This window comes from Rhinolophus sinicus, chromosome 16 (genome assembly GCF_057876585.1).
Source record: "Rhinolophus sinicus isolate RSI-liver-muscle chromosome 16, RSI-T2T, whole genome shotgun sequence".
NCBI lineage: Eukaryota > Metazoa > Chordata > Mammalia > Chiroptera > Rhinolophidae > Rhinolophus > Rhinolophus sinicus.
This window is the reverse complement of record NC_142516.1, coordinates 105,642,672-105,666,440: the sequence shown is the minus strand read 5'-3', so window position 1 is coordinate 105,666,440 and position 23,769 is coordinate 105,642,672. Positions and strand designations below refer to the sequence as shown.

The 23,769-nt window shown below is 30.9% G+C and overlaps 1 protein-coding gene across 17 annotated transcripts in view; it reads left to right on the top strand.

The window, feature by feature from the left end:
* Nucleotides 1-23,769, top strand: part of LOC109456057 (uncharacterized) — a 90,171-nt gene that overhangs the window by 48,770 nt on the left and 17,632 nt on the right. For 10 of the 17 annotated variants that reach the window (XR_016019243.1, XR_016019247.1, XR_016019252.1 and 7 more), the window contains 4 exons: nt 5,229-5,323; nt 12,610-12,677; nt 12,779-12,870; nt 15,179-23,431. The gene's annotated coding sequence lies outside the window, so the exon portion shown is untranslated. Of the gene's footprint in view, nt 1-3,438; nt 3,528-5,228; nt 5,324-12,609; nt 12,678-12,778; nt 12,871-15,178; nt 23,432-23,769 lie in introns of all 17 variants that reach the window. The other 7 variants (XR_016019249.1, XR_016019254.1, XR_016019246.1 and 4 more) reach the window with 6 other exon arrangements.

Below are 23,769 nucleotides of genomic sequence, written 5' to 3'. Positions count from 1 at the left end.
CATTTGCTCTCCTGGTGGTGTCCTTTCTTTGGGGGTGGGAGGATGTGTTCTTGGGTGAGATGAAAGATGGGGCTTCGAGCATGCGATTTCCTTCTCTTCGCGATTTCCTCCGAGTCTCACTTTTCTTAGAAGACTTTCCTTCTCCAGTCTTTGATACAAGTCGCAAGGAAAAAAGCGATCTGTGAAACAGTATTTTCTTCCCGAAAAGCCTTTACCCGGACAACTTAGCGGTAATCCCCACCTTTTCGTAAGAACTTTCTTGACTCTGAGGCGGAGGGAAGAGGGCTGTTATTTGTTTTTCCCCTTAGTGATTGATTTTTTTTTTTTTTTAGCTCGCAGTTTCTACCAATTCTTACTCAACTCTTGAATGATTTGAGCCAGTGACGGCTTCAATACTTTATAGATAATGAACTTTGTAAAAATTCCTCATTAGAGGTATATTGGATCTAGAATTCTTTGCTGCGCTGAAGGCGCCACTAGAGTAACCCTTTGCAGGCATGATGTTTTGCGTGGGGGGCGCACGGCTCTGGGTTGCAAATATGCAAGAGATGGTTTTTGCAACAGCTATTCAATTGTTCGCAAAGAGGAATAACGCTTCCAGAGAACCGCAATCACACACTTTTCAGGACCGCCTGCCTAAAGAGTTTTTCCCCCTGGAATTGATGTAACGATTGATTGATTTCTTATTTCTCTAAAGACTGGGGGATCCGCCCTCACTTAGAATCTTTTCCCCGAAGAGAACAGGAGAGCGGAGTGTGATGTTTTTCAAATTGTTTCTAACGGAGCTCCCAAAACACCGGATTTGTTATACCCTGATTGGCTGGAAGGAAGCGGGACTGGGGGGTTTGAATGTTAAACACTGGATTATAATTCTAGACTTCACGAAAAATTAATATTTTTAGAGAACCACGGAAATAGTTACAAAATGTTAAGACGAGGAGTTTAAAAAAACGTTTAATATTTTTTTCATAAAGGATCTTCGAGTGGTTCTGAAATGTATATTAAAAGTAAAACTGAGGAGACAATTTTCTTAAAATTGTAATTCTGCTGGCTGAAATTACAAGACTTTTCTACATTTGCCCCTGTTCTCTGTTGATTAAAAACTGAGTGAAACATTTAGGTTTTTTATTCCTTTGACAGAAATTTTTCATCTTAAGCTACATTTATTTATTAGATGCAGGTTATGGGAAAATTGTTTCTTTTATTTTGATGAAAAGAAACTTTGATTTTCTTAATGTTAAGAAAGCTTTTCCACATTTTTCATAAAAATTGGATATATTTTTAAAACTTCTCACATCTAATTTAAAATATATAGGTTTTACTAATTCAGCCATTGCAATGGATTTAAAATTTTATTTACAAAAAATAATATGTTGCTTAATTTACACAATATAACAGGTAAGTATGCACAGGTGCGTATACATGAATTCATTCCTTTGATATATTCATTGTGTAGAAATATTTTCATACAACAGTGTGGGTGTGTTCTATTGTATTTGGTTGGTTTTAAGTTGATTTTTGTTTAATGTTGCTTAAGACAGCCATCAGTATATTTCTACTTATTACCAACTTTGTCATTCCATTTCATTGCATCTTGATAAAAAGCGGGTGTGGTTTTCAAAGAAAATCAGTAAACTCTCACACTGATAAACTAGATAGCTGTAGATGCTTTTACACATTTTTTTAATTTAATAGGAATTTATGTCCTTTTCTGAATAGTGGAAATTTTAAAACTTGAGTTTGTATTCTCACATTAGGTCAAATATACATTGTTAGGAAATAGTCAAATGAAAAACTCCTACGACTTTCATAAATCTCTGCAGGGTTGTAAATATAATTTATATTAATAAGTGGAATAGCTGAGTTTATAAATCATACTATTGTATTGCCTTCATAACAAGAATTGTAATTACAGAACCTGTGTTTGTTACCTTTTTCAAAGCTGTTTTACTTTGAATCGTCTCATGAAAATTTCATAGAAAGTACTAATTATACTCCATAAAGTTTAATTTGATGAAATTGTAGGAGACCCCATTTCTATTTTAAATGTAATTTCACCTATGATACCAGAACTAGTGGACTTTGATCTTTTATGCTGTTGTTTTGTTTTTTTGTTTTAATTTTCATTCAAATTATTAGGTGACTTGGAGAGTTTTGAGGGTGGGATAGGGGAGGAATTTAAATTCCACCAGGCTGGTGAAATTTAACCATACTTTTTTAGTGCTTTAGTTTATGAGGTTTTTTTGTTCGTTTTGGGGGTGATGGATGAAGAAGGATTGTTTTGCTTAATAAGCCATTTTAAAAGAAGTGAAGGATTTCTTTATTTAAAATACTGCACTTAAAGCTTGAGAACACACCTAACACCTAAATAAAATCCACAGCATTCAAAATATTTTCCCTTTTATGTGATGCTTGATAAGAGGAAGATTTTGGTTTTAGATTTGTGGGCATGTAGGTATGAGTTTCAACAGATGTGTATGGTTATTATATTATGTATATTATCCATATTTCTCTGCAGTTGATAATTCTGATTTATTTTCTGTTCTATTGTAAGGTCTAGGAAAGTCATAATAGCACAGGAAAACAATGGTAGGGAAAGGTGTTACCACAGTAGCTCAACTCTTTTCAAAGCTGTGTTTACGTATTGTGGGTGAGAGTGAACTGGAGAAGGTATCAGTCTTCCTGGTACTATTGATTTTCATTTGTTTGCCCTTACAACTATTTTTAAAAATCCAAGTAAAACTGCAATTTTAGACTTCATTTTAATGTCAACTCGTCTTAGTTGTACATTTACAAATTGTATACTCAGGTGTTTGTAAGTAACAATGTATTTTTTCTTATCAGATTAATAATCACTTTTAGTATTTATCATGAACTAGAGCTAAGGATGAAAATTTCAAAATAACTTTCATATTCTGGATTCCTTGTTGCAATGCATCATGCTTTGTTTACTACATTTTTGTTTGTTTTTTGTTTTGTGGAAACTTATATATATTTTTATTTCTCTTTATTTACTTACTGGTATATAGCAACAATTCAGAATGTAACAAAGTACTTTAATCCAGAAATATTGGTCAGTTGATTGGGTTTACAAAAAGAAAAAAAAAAATGCCCAGAAGACTGTATTAGATATTTCTTCCACATGATATATAAGCTTTTTCCAATTAAAGAAAACCAATTAGAGTATACATTTACACACTATTTTGAAATTTTATTTTACAAAAATTTCTCTTATTTTAAAAAACTACTGGCCTAATATTGGCTCTTGTCTTTTATTTCTATTGTTTAATGAAGTTTCATGATCCCCATATTGATTTCTATTTAACCCTTTTTAGAAGAAAGGCTATTGGTCTGATTATAACTAAGAAAACACATCTTAGAAAGAATTGTCATATTAGAGTATTTGTATAATACAGTTTTGTTCTTTTTTTAATTCAGCAATTTAGAAACACTGTGCCAGGCAACTAATGTAACTCGAACTCAAACTGACTTGCTCAAATTTGGTAGCCCTTCTTTTAAGACCAAAGGTAATCAGTAATAAACTAAGATTTTCTTTCAAATAAGTGTCCAAAATGAGATTCAGCCATTTTGCATTTAATTTTTACAAGTGATAGTAAAAAATTGTGACTTTAAAATTGTGACTGACTTAATAAGTGTAACATCAGTTTTAGAATATCACATCACTAATATGTGTTTATATATTTGTCTGATTATTTGCATGTACAAATGACTAGAACCTTCCTATAAATGTTGCTCTCTGGTAGGGAAATGATTTCCTTTTGCCTTTTTTCTTTTTTTTTCCCCCTTGCCTGTCTTAGAGATGCTTGCTTTAAAGGGTCTTCTTTTGAGGAAGTTAAGTTTCAAATATTAGAATTAATATTAATTATATATGAATTTTATTCTTAATATTATCAAATTATGAGTTTAATATACTTTTGTTTAATCCTATCTTATTTCACTAAAGAATCTTTGCCCTGGAAGGACTTGTCATGGGTTCTAAGAATAAATAATAAACTGTATTTTGTAATAGATTTGAGTTTTACTATTTCAAGGTTTTTTTACACCATATTTTTTATCATTTAGTCTAATATTTGTCTTGTATTTGAACCTCCATTATTCTATTATCTGGTGTTTTTTGTTTTCCTTCTATTTGGCAAGGAGTACATATTGGTGTCTACTGTTTTCCTTCTGTGATTTTTAAAGTTAAGACACCTTAATTTTCAGAGTGTTCAAATATAGAAAACTGTATCTTTTGAGGAAGATCATGTAGAAGAGATTTTAATTTTTTAAAATGTCATAGTATTTGGATTGGTGTTTGTGGGTTGTGTGTATGTGGTTTTTGCCATTAAACAATCAAATATTTGGTGGCAGAGGAATAAAGGTTTATTTGGTTTTCATTTCTTTTCCTAAACTATTTTTAAATAAAAGTAGAAAACTCAGAGCAGTATGGTTCATAATAGTGCATTCTAAATCTTTGGTAATTTAACTATTTAGTATTTTTATAAAGTTGGTTGCCACTAAGTCATTAAGATTCATGTGAAACAAATGAAAAAGCCACTTAAATACATTTGGTTGTACCACCCCTACATGGAACCATTAAAAAAACCATTGGCCCAATAGTCACCCACTTATTACTTATATTTTCATTTGTTTAAAGAGTAAATTCTAAATTTTGTTCTGTTAAAATTGCCATGTATTAAAATTGGAAATATCCAATATTACTGCTCACTCAGGCATCACAAAAGACAAAAGTTGAAAATAATGGTAGTTTCTGTCATCAAACGTTTGATAATTTGGGAAGAAAGTTAAAAATTTGTCTCCTTTGAGTAATTTTTTAAACTGGATTTTATGAGTTTTAGAAGCATAAACTGTATTTCTGATATTTTCCTTATGAGTCCCCTCTACCAGTTCTCTAACACCTACTTACATACACACACACTCATCTACAATGCTTTGAAAGTGAATGCCCTAAAGAGAAATGAAAGCAGAAACATATTAATCTGATTTGTTTGAAGAGACTTCGAATGATAAAGCATATCACAGGTGTTTCTAATCAAGTTATTTCTCTTAAATAACATTATTTTCAAGTTAGTGTTTTTCTGAACATAGGCAAGATTGAGGTCATTTTGAAGACCTTACCTCTGTGTTTAGGGATCCACTGTGGAACTGCAGGAGGCGGAAATCTGTTGAGTGTCTTCATGCTATAATACATGACATTTTTATTGCAGGTTTTGACCTTTAGGAGAGAGCCAATTCTGGAGAACAACCTAACTTCTTTGATTGAACATTCACATAATGCATTGGAACATGATAGGAGATTAAGGTATACTAATGAATTTTAAAAGCATACAATTTTATGTCTTTGCAGTATAATTGGGCTAGACAATTAATTGGTAAAGCTAGGACTTTTAGGTGAACTAAAAATCATTAAAGATTTATTAATACATAGAAATCATTCTGTGAAGTGGCCATGGTTGAGTATTCTTATTAAAACTCCAGATTTTTTTTATATAGTTGATGTTCTCATCATCTTGCATTAAGTCCAACTTCAACTGTATTTATCCTAAAAATAAGTATCTAGTGATTTTTTATTTTTGTTGTTACATTGTTATATGTAAAATATTTAAATAGTGGACTTTTCATCTTGTAAAATGGAAAGTTTAAATCAAATGGAATTTGGTGTTTGGCTGTGTGACAGGTATACTGGTAGGTAGAGCCACAAAATTAGATAAGCTTAATGAGAGTATTTTAAGAGAATTTAAAATATTCCAAGTAGTATCCTAACCAAAAGTGGCAATTTGGTTGAAACTGAAAAAACCACTTTCTGAAGCACAAATTAATGTTTTACTCATAGGTCCTCTGAGTAAAATATTTAAATTATTCATATCAAAAACTGCTAACTCTTTAAAAATAAATGGTAGAATGTCGAAATCTCTAGTGACTTAACTGTCTTTTCCTCCAGAAATGTGGTTATACTTTATAACAGAACCACTTTTATAGCATATTTATTTTCTTTGATTTTTAAAAAATATTTTTAGTTGAAAACTTCAGACACTTAGTTAATAAAGTTATTGATTGTTTTCTAAATGGTAATCTGGTCTAATGATAATGAACTTACTGAACAGTATTACTAAGTTTACTTGGTTAATTTTTGCATAGTAAAGTATTAATCACATGAATAAAGTATTAATCATAACTTTTTAAAAAACTATCTGCTAGATAAAGTGAGGTTTATTACATACTATAATGTTTTCTTTCAATATTTTTGCACCTAAAAATATGTACTTTATGTACTAAAGATACAGGAAATTACAAAGGTTCATTTTTCATAAGAAAAGTGTAATTTAGCCTTAAAAGTGAAGTATAATTATCATTGTCATAGAACTGCTTTTATCTTTAAACAAGGTTAAAAATTTTTTGAAGAAAATTCTCGGATGTGTGTTTAAGAATTAACATTGAGATACATATCAAAATACTAAAAAACTAACATTAGATGTGTGTGTATTAGTAGATAGTAGATAGATAATCCAGGAATGTGAATCTGTTAACAGTTAAGGTTAAGTAAAATGTTAACATTTAATAGAAATCAGTGTACTATAAGGGTGAAGTTTAGGTGTAAGTGTCATTATACTGTAAGGTCATTGAAATAAATGCAAGGTATTAGAATGTCTTCATAACTTTGATTTGAGAATGTTATGAAAAAGCAGCTTAGTCTGAATAAAATGAAAATAAGTACAATTTTCTCCTCTAACTCATCCAGTGTTTTCCAAGTTAGAGAACACTAAGATGAAAAGTAAAAAATATGGTTTCTAAGTGTCTGAATGAAAATCCAGGTTCAATTTATTGCTTTCAATCCAGATATCTCTACACACAGCTTTAATGAATTAAATGGGTGAAGAGGGACAGCTTTTGAGTTTATATTGTAGATAAAGACATAAACCCAGAGTTGTTCCTAATTTAGAGAGGTTATGATTTGTGCTCTTTGAACTTGTCAAAATTTACTGTTTGGACACAAATATTTAGCGCCATAAAATTGTCCTCTATGGCTATATACTGGCTTTAAAATTTCCAAATTTTGAGCTTAGTAAATAATTTAGCATCTAAAAGAATCAATACAGATATTAACAGTTTTCTTGTATTTGGTTAGTACTTAGAGGGTGAGAAACAAACCTAATTTGTAAGACGTGTTATGAGACAAGTTAAGGGCTTTTACTGCAAAGTGATTGGCTATCTTTTTAGTGCCCTTTAAAGGACATTTTGTAAGGATTTTGGCTGTTTTAAATTTGAAAACCTGGTTCTGTATATCTCATGAAGCCTTGATATGTGTTCATTATATCAGAATTGGGGGGAAAGGATTTATTAAGTTATCTTTTTTTTCAGTGACAAATTTATGTCTTATTTGTGCAACATTTATATTTTTGGTTAAATGTTGTTTTAGAATTAAATAACATTCATTTTCAAGAAAAATTCTTAATTGTTCTTAAAATACAGTTATACTGTCAGTGTTCTGTTTTATTGAAATAGTTATCCTTAAGGGGGAAAGAATATTTGGATAAACTAAAATAGAGGTAATTTAACATAGCTATGTGTGAAAGGACTTGAAATTATTCATTATTTGTCATTGTTATATAATGCTAATTTATAACAAGTTATATTTGAAGCATTTGTCAGCTATAATAACTTTCTTTAATAGAGGTTTTATAGTATTACTGAGGATTCATTAAAGATTAGATACAATTATCTTAATAAAACTTTTTAAAATGTTTATTTGAAGCAGTTTTGTACGTGTGTATATTTTGTGTTTTTCTCTTGACTAGCAAACACAACCTTAATCTATTTCTATTTTTCTTCAAATAAGACCTAATGCATCAAAAAACATTTTCAAAATTCAACATATAATTAATATGAGGATATAAACTTTTTATTAAATATTAGTTTGAAGTAGAATTTCATTTTTCAGCACCACAAACGACACTTTTGATATTTCATTAACATATGACTTGCCTTAGTTTTACTTTCCTATTTTCATGGTTAGAGTCACTTGGAAGAGAAACGTGCAGCATGTTTCAAATGTAGCTGCTGAGACTGATTAACTGCTGAGACTGATTACTGGTTAATATTTATTAGTTTATTATTGTTTGTAAATGTGTTAATTCTTTAAAAATCCTTTCATATTTGCTGTTAGTTTTTTTATTGCATAGCTTTCATACTCACTACATATGTTTAATAATTTTATCCTGTGATCCTCAGAATTGTTTTTTATTTTTTTTATTAACATTATTTGTTTCTTATTGAACTGCTAAACAGAAAAATTACTTTTTCAATTTTGAGAAAAATAAAAGATTGGGTTTTTTTTTAACAAAATATCTGAATTTTAAATATTACTATATTCTATACTTTTAGTAAATCTCAAGCCTAGCTTTCTTCACCAGGTATTATTTAATTTATCAGCCAATTCTAGCATTTAAAAAAATAATTTATAGATGTCCTAATTTTTCAGACTTTTAAAATCTTTTACAGAATAAAACATTGCTCCAAGTGTTAAAGAATTGTATTTAACTTTAAAGTTATAAGTTCCTAAATAGCATCACATTTAAATTTAAATGTAATTTGGCAGAAGAATTTATATTTCTGTTATGCATCAAATATTTAGCTTTGTATTACACATTTAAAGTAGGTAAATTATATGTGGAAATTTTTTTAATAGTTGGAATTTTTGTAAAGACTTTATGGGCTAAAATCTTATTTCTTTGTTAATAATGTCTGATGTCAAACACGTGGTGATGATTAGATATGTGGAACCTGGGAGCCTGGAGCTTTTTATAAGCAAAATATAATTTCATTTCTTGATTCAAGTTTAGATACTTTCTTATTTTCCAGGAGAATAGCTTGGGAAATTGTTCTTTATGAATTTTACTCTGAACCTAGATAGAACTCCTCTGAAAATTTTGATAATTGAGCAGTTAAACCTAGACTAGGAGCTGAAGATCATTATATGTGTCATTAATATTTTTCCTTACATACATTGTAAGTTCTCTTTCTAATCAAAACACCAATTTTATCTTTTCTTCTCCTTTCCACATCCTGCTTTTTAAAGAAAAGAATCCTTCTTAAATAAGTCTGTCATGTAGTGATGTAAACAGACCTGCTAGGTAACTGAACCATTTTTTTTTCTGTGTTGTATATGCTTTTCTCAGTTGGCTACTGCAACAGCAGCAACAGTGAATAAACAAGTATCACCACAGCCCTTGTTCTTGTCCCTTACGGCTGGGAGTATTGCTGCTGCTTGTCAGCTGTTGTACAGAATAGCATCAAATATGCAATAATGGTGTCCAAAGGAGCCTGCACCCACCATCTCTTATAGGCCAGGTGGGAAGGGCCCAACTGTCAGTATCACCCATACATAGTATAATGAATACATTCTTTGACAAAAAAGGTATTTTCTTCCCAAAGTAGCATAATGAGAACAGAAGATGCAGTTTGACTCATTATTTTTTACTTTTTACTTGGTTTTAGTTAATGTAATTTTATTCAGTTAATTTTATCTGTTTGAATGGAAACCTGTCTTGTCTTGTGGAAGTATGTATGGTTTCATGTTTTTTCACTGTTAAGCTGATAGACTGGAAAAAATGAATAATTAGCTACTGATAACACAAGTTAGGTAATATACTGAGGAAAGAAAAGTTGACTGTGGCCACACAGGAGTGTTTCTTTTACTTTGGGGCTGTATTCTGAGCCCATACCATCTTCATTTTATAGCCCAGTCTAAATAAGGCCAGATTCTTGTTGATTTCACTATAACTGAAAACACCACCCTGTACTATCTGATATTTTATATAACTAAATACAAAGCACGCTGCAGGTGGAAACTTATGTCTTTACTTTTCACACTATAAAAATGTCTTATATCTGGAAAGTTTAGATTATTCTAAATCTTTGAAATAGGACTTTGTAATTTCAAATAATATAAAAGAGTGTTTTTGATTTTTACAATTTGAGTGCACAGATTTGCATAATCTAAATATCTGTACGTTTTCCTCCTCTGTTATAGCTAAATAATTCCAATAGGTTGTAATTACAGGGAAGTGAATAATAGATTTCTATTAAAGTTCCGATTTCATTTACAGCACTCTTGCTGGAAACTACAAATGACGTTTTAGTGTGTGAGTGTAATGTCTTAATTTGAAGTCTGACATTTGCATTCTTTTAAAAAGGTAACCATAGTTTCCCCCTGGCCATCTTTATCAAAATCACAGCTAATCACTCCTGCTCTTAATGTTTTTCCTTAGCAATTACTATAAACTCAGTTCCCTGCTAACATCAAAAAAAGTTTTGTTGTAGTATGTGGTTGGTTATCTGAAATAAATAATGAGCCCACAACTTGCTTTAACAAGATGTCAAACATATTCAACCATCAATTGAGATTACTTTTTTATTGCTAATACTGAAGTGTTTTCTTTAATTAGTTGCTGTAATTTAAGAGACAATACATTAATTACTGGTAACCTTTCCTTAACCAAAAAGTGAGTTACATAATCCTTTATATTGAAATACCTTATTTTTACTACTAATTACTGTGCATAATGTTTGTGGACCACCTGTACCAGAATAATCTGGAATAAAACATTTTTCCAGACCTACTGAATCAGAATCTGGAGCTGGGGCTCAGGAATTTGTGCTTTTTACAAGCTGTGATTTATTTTTTTTACTTATTTTAGACATACCACATGTGAGAAGCACTGCCCAAAATGAAATGAGGGAGGATTCTTCACACCAATAAACCATTTACATTTTCTGCTTACCCGCCCCCTCCTCCCCCTGCCCTTTAGTCATCATGGATCTCAGCTCAATAACTAATTATGAATCTTGTCATTTCTACCACGTTAGTTCTAGAGTAAGTCTTAGTATTTCTCACATGAGGAAAATCTTTATGAGAGTTTTATTTTTGTTGAAGTACCTTGCGCCAAATTTTAGTCTGTTCTATTTGGAACATTTAGTATACCTACACTTGATGAATTACTGAAGAATTTTTAAAATTTTTATCTAGATAGTAGCTATTTTTCTTAAATGTACTTCCAAATACTGAAGAACTTTTCTCATAGGAACTTTTCTGACGGCAGCATTTGACAAAATTCTATAAAGTTGAAGATATACATAGACTTGAACCCAACAATTCTATTTTTAGATGTTCTAGATAACTTCTGACATATGATAAAGTCGTGTTTATTTTTACTTTAATAAGGAAAAAAGTGGAAGCAATGTAAATGTTAAGCAACAGGAGAATGGCAAATTGTGACAGTTATATGATGAACTGTTTGTTACACTGCTATTTAAGTGAGAGCTATGTGTATTGTCAGGGATGAATGACAAAAATAAGTTGCAAAAGATAGTTATAAACAGTGTAACAACATTGATATAAAATACATATATAGTGTGATAAACGTTTATCTAAAACTTGAAAGCAATGATATATAGTTTTAAACACTTGAATTTGTAGTAATAGTATAATAACATGCATAAGAAATAAATTCTGAATTCAGGATTATGATTGTATCTCAGGAGAGAGGGGAATGGGATCAGGATATGTTACAAAAGGGACTCAATTTTATGTGTGGTCTTTTTCTTAAAAAAATAAATTAAGCAAAGTAAGTACTCATATGGCAGAATATTAGAATTCAATATAGGTGGATTGCAGGGCCTCACATCAATATAGGTGGGATGTGAGGATTCATTTTGATATTCTCTTGATTTTTCTGTGGATTTAAAATACTTATTTTTTTTCCAAATAAATGAAAAAAAAAAGTGCTGTCCTTTTTTTAGTAAAGATATTTCTACAATAAGATGTACACTTGGAGTGTTCCATTAAGAGCATGGATGGGTGGGTTTATTCTATTCTTTCTATTCTATTCTAAGCTGCAGTGTTTTCTTTTGCATACTGGCTTTTAGTCCTTCCTATTCTATTAAGTAAAGGACAACCATGGAACAATTTCTCTTTTCACCACTCTGTCATTTACTCTTTAATTCAGGCTGTGTCACAATTATGTTTTGTTTTGGCCATAGGTCATAACATTATTTCCAGAGATTTCTTTATGCATTTTGAATTCCACCTTAAGCTTTGTATTTATATGGTATTATAATAGAATTCTTGAAATTGAGCAATATATGGATTTTTATATTTTGTAGTAGCATACATGTATGTGTGTGTGTGTGTGTGTGTGTGTGTATGTGTGTGTATGTATGTATGCGTGAGAAACAGGGAGATTGGTCAATCTTGAGGTATGATCTTAAATTTATGTTAAAATATCTGCAGTTATATGATGTTCTCCAGAAGCTCAGTGTGCTTCAAGTTAGATATTGAAGTATGAGTTTTAATTACACTTACATATTTGACTTAAATTTCGAGAAGTTAAAAGTAATAGAAAAGTGAATTTTGAAAACTAATGATAATCTCTAGATTGAAATATATAAATGCTTCTGCTGGGCTTTGTAATCTGTTATTGTTCTGTGCTGCATAGGGATAAGCAAACTGATTGTCAACCTCAATTGAAAATTTTTAATTTGTATAATGTGATCAAATTTTTAAAGTCTTCACTTTTATCTTTTTCCTAGGTTTAATAATAATAAAATGAAGACCATAATAAAACTTCCCCCTACTTAGTTCAGCAGTTCTTAACCTTGTAAGTATTAACTCACAGTCCCCCTACCATTGCTATTAAAAGTTACTGTTTGATGTCATGTTTTGCTTGATTTCTGATTTTTTTTTTTTCTACCATCCTAGAATGACAACTTTCTAACCCCCTTACCTCCTACACCTTGAAGTTTGGTATTAATTTAATCCAATTTAGAGCAAGAATAATGCCATTGCCTTAGGTAAGTTTTGTATTTTGGAAAGTATTTTATAGCCAGGTCCTAACCTCTCTAAATCTGAGAATCACAATTTTAAACCCTTTTTCTTCAAAGGAATTTACAAATAAGTAGTGGTCTTTTCTTATCATCATTATGTAGGTTAAGTGATACTTATTTTATGGTTTTATAAATTGGAAGTATCCTCTCCACTTGAGAAATAGGTTTTCATTAAAAATTTTTTTTACATTTCACTAGATTACACTTAAGACTTTGTGAAGTGCTTAAAATATAGCTGTAAAACTTCAGGAGGTGGGAAAAACAGGAAGACAATCCCTTTTCCTTCCTTTTACATATACACATGCACACATCTTTTCTTAGACTAAGAAACATTTTTACCTTGATCCATTTAACTTTTGAAAAACTAGTAAATTCTAAGGGAATAATTCTAACAGGTTAGCTGAAATTAATACCACACCCCTGGAAAAACTCTCAAATCTAGATCATGAAAGTAAGCACAAGGTACTTACTTTCTTAAAAGTATTTGAGACCCTATACCAAAAAGATTCGTTTCCACCTATTCCTTGATCTAATTCTACATAAAAGAAACTTAAGTGTGACTGTTTCAGTTCTTGATTTTGAGCCATGGCCCTGTTTAAATGAAAACTAGTACTTTACGTGCTTCTTTACATTGTCTCACACCATTGCATTAAGTGACCTCGTAAATAGTGTGTATGTGTTGAGGAGTGACCTTATGTTCATAAATGATCAGCCATTGAACTCAATAAGTAGTTTTTAGGGTGGAAATCAATTAAATTGAGCCAGTTTGAAGAGTAGTAGCCAAATGCCACAGGTCACTTCTTTTTCTAATTTTTTCCCTTTATATTTTTGTCTCTGGCAAACTAAAATGGAAACATTTGCAATCCCCGAAGAATCCTATATACTAATCCAGGCGTGGGTTTCTTAATTAGTCCCTTGGAAGCCAGCTCAGCTTTTCTTCAACTTAACTCTTAGAAAAAAAGAAATCTTTCCAATTGATGTTGCACTCTTATTGTAGTCTGGAGGGCAGTCCTCTATTCAAAAATAAATAGGTGTCATTTAATTTCTAACATCTTTAGGCACAGAGAGCATCCCATTCTTAACCTCATTTCATCTCCTTTATAAATTTCTAAGCAAACAGCCTCCCTTGGATACTCTCCAGCATCTTTTAAATATAGGTCATTTGTAGTATTTCATAGTTGGAATGCTTTCTGTTGTCTGTTCTAGGTAGAACGCCTGGAGTTCCCTTTAATGTAAGATACTAAAAAGGTGGTATCTCCAATGAAACAATACCAAGAAAAATAGGTACACAGTGACAGTAGTCAGTGATTCTATATGATTATGTGTGTATCCCCTCTTATTTTTTTGTTTGTTTAATGCCATTGAGTCTTTAAGATAAGGATTTATTTAAAGCTATTGACTTGTGGAATGTAAATGTTCCAGAAGTTGTGGAATATTGGTGTTCCATATATTTCATGCTGTCAAAATTAAATAATGGCAGTGGTTTGGGTTCATTTTAACAAACTGAGTAAAGAGATGAAATATTTTTCAAGTTTATTTTTCAATTTAAAGCTCTTACACTTTTGTTGCTTAACAAAATATTCAGAAATAGTCATATTTTCTTTTTTCCCACTTTTTTTTTTGAGCTATGTTTTAATTTTTGCACATTGCATTTTTGGGTGTATATATTTATATAATTCTGTTATGTGAATGTAAAATAACTAAATATATCATTTGGTGCTAAATAAAATAACATCTTTAGCATTGTCAGCAGTTAAGATCATTGCCTTGATCTTGTTAATCTACAACAACAAAAATCTTAAGACAATGACTAGGAAACAGAATGTAAAGCAGAAAGTTCACCACCCAGTACTGTCAGTGTTACTAATCCTGTAAACAAAAGTGATACAACAAATTATTTTGTAATTCTGGAGACTTATTAAATTTGCCTGCCCTCGAGAGCTAGGCTAATGAAATGAAATGACAAAAATTACTTCTCTGAGTGATTATCAAGATAAGTTTTTAGAAATGTTATTAAGTTAGCAATAGAATAGCAATGTCATGTAATCATACCATTCTAGAAAATATTGTCAGTTCTTGAAAAATATAAATAATATAAGTGCCTGAAAGTATTGCACATAAAATAAGAATATTGTAATTAGGGCAGTAACTAATCAATATGGCAAATGATACAAAATCGGTTGTCTTTTCAATAAAAAGGTAATGCGTTTGGTATGCGTCACCAGATATAGCTGAAAATTTTTCTTTGTTTAATTCACTTGTCATGGAAGTACAGTGGTACCTTGGTTTTCTAACATAATCCGTTCCGGAAGACCGTTCGAGTTCTGAAACGTTCGAAAACAGCCGACAGCTGGGCCTTAGGATCTTGCACTCAGCGGAAGCTGCGTGACATGTTTGACTTCCGAGGCATGTTCGAAAACCGAAGCATTTACTTCCCGGGTTTACGGCTGTTTACAGCGTTCATAAACCGAAATGTTCATCAATGGAGACGTTCGAAAACCGAGGTACTACGGTATACTCTTGTGTAAATTACTGTCTACCTGTGCTACTCATGAGGACATTTTAATTCTTTTGAATAATTTTACGGTATGAATTTTGCTGGGAGAAAGATTTTTGCCAAAAGAGAAAAAGCCAAATTGCTCTTTTGGCACATGGATTAGTAGTAAAGGGTGTTACAGTCCAAAGCACAAAAATTTATGAGGGTGCTAGGTACCCAACTTACTGATATGATCAATTGATACGAATTCAGTAAATATATCAAATCTAGGCTCTTAAAGCTGTAGTGTTTTGTCCTATAATTTCTGAACAGAAAGTTTACAATAAACTGCAGCTGTTTTTCAGTCATTGTTCAAATAACTTTTTGAGAAATTTACAATGTTTAAACAAATGCCAGGTGTTCCTTTCCTCAAAGTCTTATATTTTTGACATATATGTGTTTAACATCTGAGCTTTTATGTATAAGGGAAGGCTATGTTTCTGCTCTCAAGATGAAAGCCATAAAATTTGAATTTTAGTGCGAAAATTATAGAAAAGGGGTAGATTTATTGTTTTCTCACCCTGAACGACTTCTCAGTTCAAGAAAGTGATTCAAAGAATAATAGAGAATTTCTTATTTATGAAATTACTTTGAATGTTTTCTTAGGAAAATGGAAACGGCAAAATTTAATAGCACAGGCCTTCATTTAAATAGGAAGTAAACATATAAGTGTAATAAATTCTGGTATAATAGGGATTTCAAGTTCTAAGCATAAAAACAGTAGGTAACATCCCCAGACTACTCTGCATTCTTGCCCTTTGTCACTACTTATTTGTCTGAAATATTTGAGTTTTCGAAGTTATCTCCATGTAAAAACAGGAATAAACTGAATGAAGTATTGAAATGTATGTCCAGAGGTCAGCAATCGTACCTGACTTTTTGCCTAGACAGTCAGTTTCACTCTTTATTAAATACACTAATGCCTTATATAAGCTAGGTAAACTGAAGTTACAGCCAATAAATAAATTCATTAACATTTTTTTCAGTTTTGTTTTCCTTATTTGGCTCTTCAAGTTGTTTTTTTATACCCCTAGTGTTTGGTGCCTTATAGTGTCAGGACTTAAAATTGGCAGTTTGTCCTTCAAATCCTTAATAAAACAGCTTAGTAAAATACACTGATTTTTTTTTCCTAAAAGTAAGTTTTTTAAATTGATCTGTATTCATTTTATTTTAGCCCTCAGAATATTAAAATTAGAACCATAATAGATAAACTTTTTCCTTAGTATTGTAAGTTATATTTAAGTCCGTAATAATTGATAGAAAATAAAATTTTCATAAGAGAGCAGGTTTCATTTTAGTATCTAACTTCATCTTTTGGCCCTAGGTATAGTTTCTAAAAATAGTTTTTATATCTTTCTTTAGGCCAAACATACCCAAGTCCTTCCATTCGTTCTCATAGTATGAATTCTAGCCATTAGTATCTTAGATATTCCACATTGGCTCTGCTGTACTTTGTCAGTATTTCTTTTAGAATAATGTGTATAAAACTGAACCCAATATACGCAGTGTGGTTTGAGCTACAAAATACAGTGCATCTCTTATGAATAAGATACTTCTATTAATGCAGCCTGATTCCAAAAAATTTCTCTTTGTCAACACTGTTCGTTTATGTTGAATTGCCATCCACTGAAACCCTAACTTTGTCAGAAGTGTATTTCAAATCCTACTATAAATTTAGATTCAGCAGGTATTTATTAAATACCTATTCACTACTAGATGTGCTCATAAAAGCTTAAGCTTGTATAATCTTAGCAGGGCTATGAAGTATGTATTAATAGGCTCATTTTACAAAAAGGAAACTGAGGCTCCATGTACTGAAATAACATCCAAAGTCAGGATTCCATCGTGGATCTTCTGGCTTCACATTCACTGTTCTGTACCATTGCTGCCTCAATAAATTATTTCTGCCTATTTATTATATTGGTAAAGTTAGAAATGCAGAAATTGACCAGTGAATATTTTTGCACTCAGGATGATTTTAGAGCTTAGAAAACATGCCTAGAATTTTTTAATGTTTTTATTAAATACAGTTATGCCTTATGTAAGCTAGGTGAACTGAAATTAGAGCAGTGTAAGATAAAGTAAATATGCCTAAGCAAAAATGATAACTGAAACAAATTAGAGTTGTAAATCATTTACAAGGAAGTGAGGGAGAAACCACTAATTTATATAAAATTTGTATCTTTTTTACTTTGTTTAAAAAATGTTATTAAACTGTTATCTAATATGGAAAGAAAACTAAATTAAGGTGTTTAAAGATTGCCATTTACTCAGATTTCATGTTTCAGTTGACTTCTTAAGCAAGACATTTATTTTGTCTCACCTTTCAAAAAATGACTTTTTTCCTTAGAAGATCATCAGAATGAAAAGTTGATATATGTCAAAAGCCAGTGGAGATAATTAAGAGCCCACAGGCCAGAATATAAACCAACAGACTTGGAACTAAGACTGTTGTATAAAGATAAAAGACAAGAACTGAATGGTTTGTTTTATGATTTTTTTTTTTTAATTAGCTTTTTTTTTTCCCGGTCTGCTCCTAGTCATTAGGGTTCTTTCCACATCTAGTTAGGGAAGGAAGGTGGCTTTTCTTTTAGTCAGCAACCTTAGAAGCAGAGATTTAAGAGATGGACCCACTGTATTTCCATTGGACTAAGACAGAGGAGTGGAGAAATGGTATGGGCCATACCAGGAATCATTATCACATAGGTAGTCTCGTTTGAATGGAGGATTGGTATGAAATCATGAAACCAAATATCTGCTCAGCACAGTACTCAATACCAGGAATATTTGTCTACATTCAAAAGCTGTTATGAATGGACAAATAACCATAATTTGAGTGCAAAAGAATGTAAGAATAAAAAAAGGTTAAGAAATAGCATATTTATTTATGTTCTCATCAAACCTTTTGTATTGTATTTCTTGGCTGACATTATGGTGTATTTGTAATTTATCCATATCTAGAGAGGAAATATAACTGTTTAGCTTCTAAGTAGCTTAACGTTGTATATAAAGAAACTTGTTAGGCAATCTAATAAAATGATAACACATTTGGGGAGCACTTATATATAGCCTGACTTTTCTGGGAATAAATTATCTAAATTGAAATTTATTTCACAGTTTCTAAGTAATTCATTCATTCATTTCTCCATCAGAGAAAATCAAGGGAGTATAGAAACAGTACAATATTATGTTCACTTAAACTCAAAAAGTAGTTTTTTTGGATTGCAAAACAGTCTTTTTGGATTATATCTGAATATTATTTCATTGCATGCCTCACCTCAACATTGAATTTTAAATGTACCTTTTCTAGGTAACACAATCTTTTTGTTTTTAAGCATTTGTATCCAAATGACAGCAGTAAAAGACAAGCAAATTTTAATCTGTTGCCTGTGAATTTTATATATTTGGCATTTCATAAAACTCTCAGTTTCTTAGTATGGTAATGAAAAAATTATGCTCGGTGAAATTGTCATGCTGTTTAGTTAGACGCCATAATTTAGGCCTTTGCTTAAAGATATTAAAGAATGGCTAATTTAAATGTTTCTCCATGTATAATAACATATATGACTTAAATGGTATTCCACTGTCCTGAGCAAGTATAGTCATTCTGTGGCCCAGGGGCTACATATAGCCATCTCCTGAGAGGTTTATGTGCAGAATTTGAATCATGCTTGTTAAAAGTAATTACTATTACAAATTGTGTCAGTGCCAGAATAAAAGTAAAATTAAGATATATTAAAAATCTAAAGTAATGTTGTGACACATAAAGGATATATCTAAACAAAGTAGCAGAAATATTTTCTTGCCATGCATTGGCATCTAAATATCCCTATCATGTGACATTGGAAATAGTTTATAGATTCAAAGAAATTTTGAGTTTAAAATAACCCCTTCTTAAAGGCATAATATAAAACCTACTTTAGGAGCCTCAAAGTAGATGTTTAGAAGTAGATAGGAAAAATCAAAGTTTACCAGATTCAGAGATTATTGTTGCTGTTGAACACAGGTAAAGAGAGATGTGCCTTCTGAAGCTATGGCTAGAATTGCTCCACTGGAATATTTCAATTGCCATATTTTTTGGAGTATGGAATACATTTTTTCTACTACTTTAAATTTATTAGGCTTTCAAATAGAAAAGTTATTTTTTAATAACTTTTTCAAATAGTTAAAAATAGAAATAAAAATAAGAAATCTTCCTCTGAGGATGTTTATTAAAACATCAGTGATAAATTTGCAATATTGTCACAGAAAGTAATCTTTAAGAGATAAAATTAAGATTAGAGAAATTATAACATGTTTGTTGATAGGAATGATCCAATAGAGAGGAAAATTAAAGATGCAGTCAAGAATGCTAGAAGAATATCCTTAAGCAAGAGGGAATACAAATCTAGTATACAAGTGAAGGGATTGGTCTTACGAACAGTGATTGTTTATCCATAATACAGAAAAGGAGTTGTATGGGCACAGATACATGTAGAGATAAATGTGGAAATTGGCAGAAATTTTAATTGCTTCTGTTTTCTGAGTGAAAGTGCGAATGAAAGTGGAAAAGAGACACCTGTCTGATACTTTTCTAGAAGAATGAGAGAATGAATGGACCAACGTTGCCAAACAGCTCTTGAGCCAATTTAAGAATTAAAAGATTTATAAAGGAAAATTAGTTCTGTTCACAGATGACGTGATCTTACATACAGAAAACCCTTGATTCCATACAAACAAATACACTCACGCACACACGCACACACAACGCTGCACAAAGCAATTTATAACTAATAAGCAAATTCAGCAAAGTAGGATACAAAGTCAACACTCAAAAATCAGTTGCATTTTTATGCACTAACAGTGAACAATCCAAAAAGGAAATTAAGAAAACAATTGTATTTACAGTAGCATCAAAAAGAATAAAATGGTATGAATAAAATTAACCAAGATGGTGAAGATTTGTATACTGCAAACTGAAGACTTGCAAACTACAAAACATTCCTAAAAGAAATTAAAACAAATAAATGAAAAGACATCCAATGTTTATATATTGGGTGTCCTAATATTGTTAAGATGACAATACTACCCAGAGTGCTCAACAGATTCAATGCAATCCCCATCAAAATCCCAATGACATATTTTTGCATAAATAAAATTCATATGGAATCTCAAGGGAGGGCATCAAATAGCCAAAACAATCTTGAAAAAGAACAAAGTTGGAGATCTCACACTTTCTGATTTCAAAATTTAATACAAAGCCATGGTAATCAAACAGTATGGTACTAGCATAAATCAGACATATAAACCAATGGAACATACTAGATGTCCCAGAAATAATCTCTTGCATACATGTGCAAATGATTTTTGATGAGCGTGTCAAGACCATTCAGTGGGAGAAGGACAGTGTTTTTAACATATGGTATTGGGAAAACTGGATATCCACTTGCAAAAGAATGAAATTGGACACTTATATACTATATATAAAAATTAACCTAAATATAAGAACTAAAACTGTAAAACTCTTAGAAGAAAACGTATGGGAAAGCTTTATGACATTGGACTTGACGATAATTTCTTGGATATGACACCAAAAACACAGACAACAACAACAAAAAGATAAATTGTGCTTCATCAAAATTTAAAACTTGTGCATCAAAGGACATTTAAAAGAGTGAAATGGTAGCCTATAGAATGGGAGAAAATATTTGCAAATTATCTGATAAGGGATTAATATTCAGACTATATGAAGAACTATATAATTCAACAAAAAACCCAGTTAAAAACTGAGCAAAGGACTTGAATATACATTTTTCCAAAGAAGATATTCAACTGGGCAATAAACAGGAAAAGTTGCTCACTATCGCTAATCATTTAGGATTGGAAAATCAGAACCACACTGAAGTACCAATTCACATGCATTAGGGTAGCTAAAACAGAAAGAAAATAAGTGTTAGCAAAGATGAGGAGAAATTGGAACCCTTATGCATTGCTGATAGAAATGTAAAATGGTACAGCTACTGTGTAAAATATGGTAATTCCTCAGAAAAATTAAAAATACAATTACCATGTGATTCAGTGTTTCTACTTTCAGGTATATGCCCAATAGAATTGAAAGCAGGACTCAAGCAGATATTTGTGTTTATACTAGCATTAATCATAACCACAAGATCAAAACAACCTAAATGTCCATAAACAGGAAAATATTGTATATACATACAATCAAATACTACTCAGCCACAAAATGGAAAGAAGGTGATACATGCAACAACATGGATGAACTTTGAAAAAGTTAGGCTAAACGAAATAAGCCAGATGAAAAAGGACAAATATTGTATGATTCCATTTATGAGATACCTAGAATAGGCAAATACACAGTTACAGAAAATAAAATGGTGGATAAAAGAGGATGTGGAGATGGAATGGGCAGTTAGTATTTAATGGATACAGTTTAAATTCATGTGGATAAAAAGGTTTGGAGATGGAGAGGTGATGATTGCACAGTAATGAGAGTGAACTTAATACCATAGAACTGTACGCTTTAAAATGGTGACATTTATGTTAGACATATTTAATCACAATTTTAAGAAATAAAAACATTTCTTAACTAAAGTTTGTTTTTTTTAAGTTTTTAAAAACTTTGCATTTTGAAGCATTCACATTTCTTTCAAGAATGGTACACTTGGCTTAGTTTAAATTGTATACAGAATTTGTAAAAAGGAAGGATTGGAATTGAAACGACCCAGTTGATATCTTGATTTTTAAAATAATCATTCATTTGATTTTGAAATAATCATTTAATATATACGTCTTTGCGGGGGCAAAGAACAAAATGTAGTCTCAAACAGTTACTTGTTTCATGACTTTGTATCTTATAATTTAAATTATTTTGAATTCTTCCTGGGAAGGGATTGTGTCTGTCTTGTACACTAGTGTACTGACTAGTGTAACAACTGGGACAGTGGCTGCCACGTAGTAGGTGTTCAGTAAAATATTTGTTGAATGAAAATGTATATAAATTTTGTGTACTTGAAAATGTCATGTGTACATTTTTGTTTGAAAAGTAGGTGTGATTTTGTCTGGAAAGTGGGTTTGAGGGAGGACAGTTTCTTAATGTAATTGGTAAGTACAAAGAAGTATTATGTATTTCTCATGACATTGCAAAAATTTCTTTTAGTTACTTACTGAAAACTGCAGAAATTTAAGACTAATATGTGAAATGTGAAACAGGTTTCTCAGATAGGAGGTTAGTTATACACATTTTTTAATAATGGAGAAAATACAAAAAATGTAGAATATGACAGTTGTGCTCTGTATAAACAATTAGATATTAGAACGGATGGACAAATTTCAGTTCACATCACTTTATTCTGTAATAGAAGTATTGTAGCTTTAGCATAGACATTTTAATGGTGAGAAAACTGGCAAAAGAGCTTGTCAAGGCTTGAACTAGAGTGGTAGCAGTTTTCTGGTATCTTTTAGAGAGAGACGTAATTTCATTCCTACATCTAAGTAAGTGAAAACTGTTTAGGAGTATACTTCCTTTCCTGGTGAAGAGTAGAGACAGGTAGGGGATAGGAAGATCAAGAACCACAGGATACCTGTTTTATTTCTCATCTCTGGGTACAAAGTTAACTCATCTTTTCAAGGCTTCATATTCTAGAATTATTTCTTATATTAAGTGATATCCAACTTTGACAGAATAACTATTCTAAAAGGGAAATAAATGTTAAGTAAAATAATATTTGGATTTTTTTCAAACAAATTGGTTTGCTTGGGACCTTTTGTATATTTTTATTTTGTTTAGTATTAAAATATTTTTATGTGACTTCTAGTCTTTTTCTTTAAAAGTATGTTTTCATTTTGCTAGCTTAAGTTGATTGAAACTGAGCTCTTGTATGTCATTTCTTATTTTTCCTTTAACATGAAGTCTCTTACCTACTTGATGAAGATGTTTTTTGAAAGGTGTACTTCAAGGAATGAACGCTGTTTGTAATTTATGCTTTTACCAAGGTAAAAATCAAATTTTATGAATTTACTTTTTATAAAAGGAAAAAATAATTTCATGCATTGAATACATTCAGAAGTTTGATTAAATATTGTAACTGTGTTGACTTACTAAATTGACACAGGAAAAATGCTTTTCTTCATCTTGTGTTCCTAACCTATAGCAATGTGCTTGACATGTAGTAGAATTTCCTTAAATTTTTGATACAGAAATAAATTTCATTATCCATCTTAAAAGCTTCTAAGAAATAACTATGCACACGTGTCAATGTTAGAATCTTTAAACATGAATTTTCTAATGGATTTATCCTTTTTTCTAAAGAAAATTTTTTTGTATCTTTAGG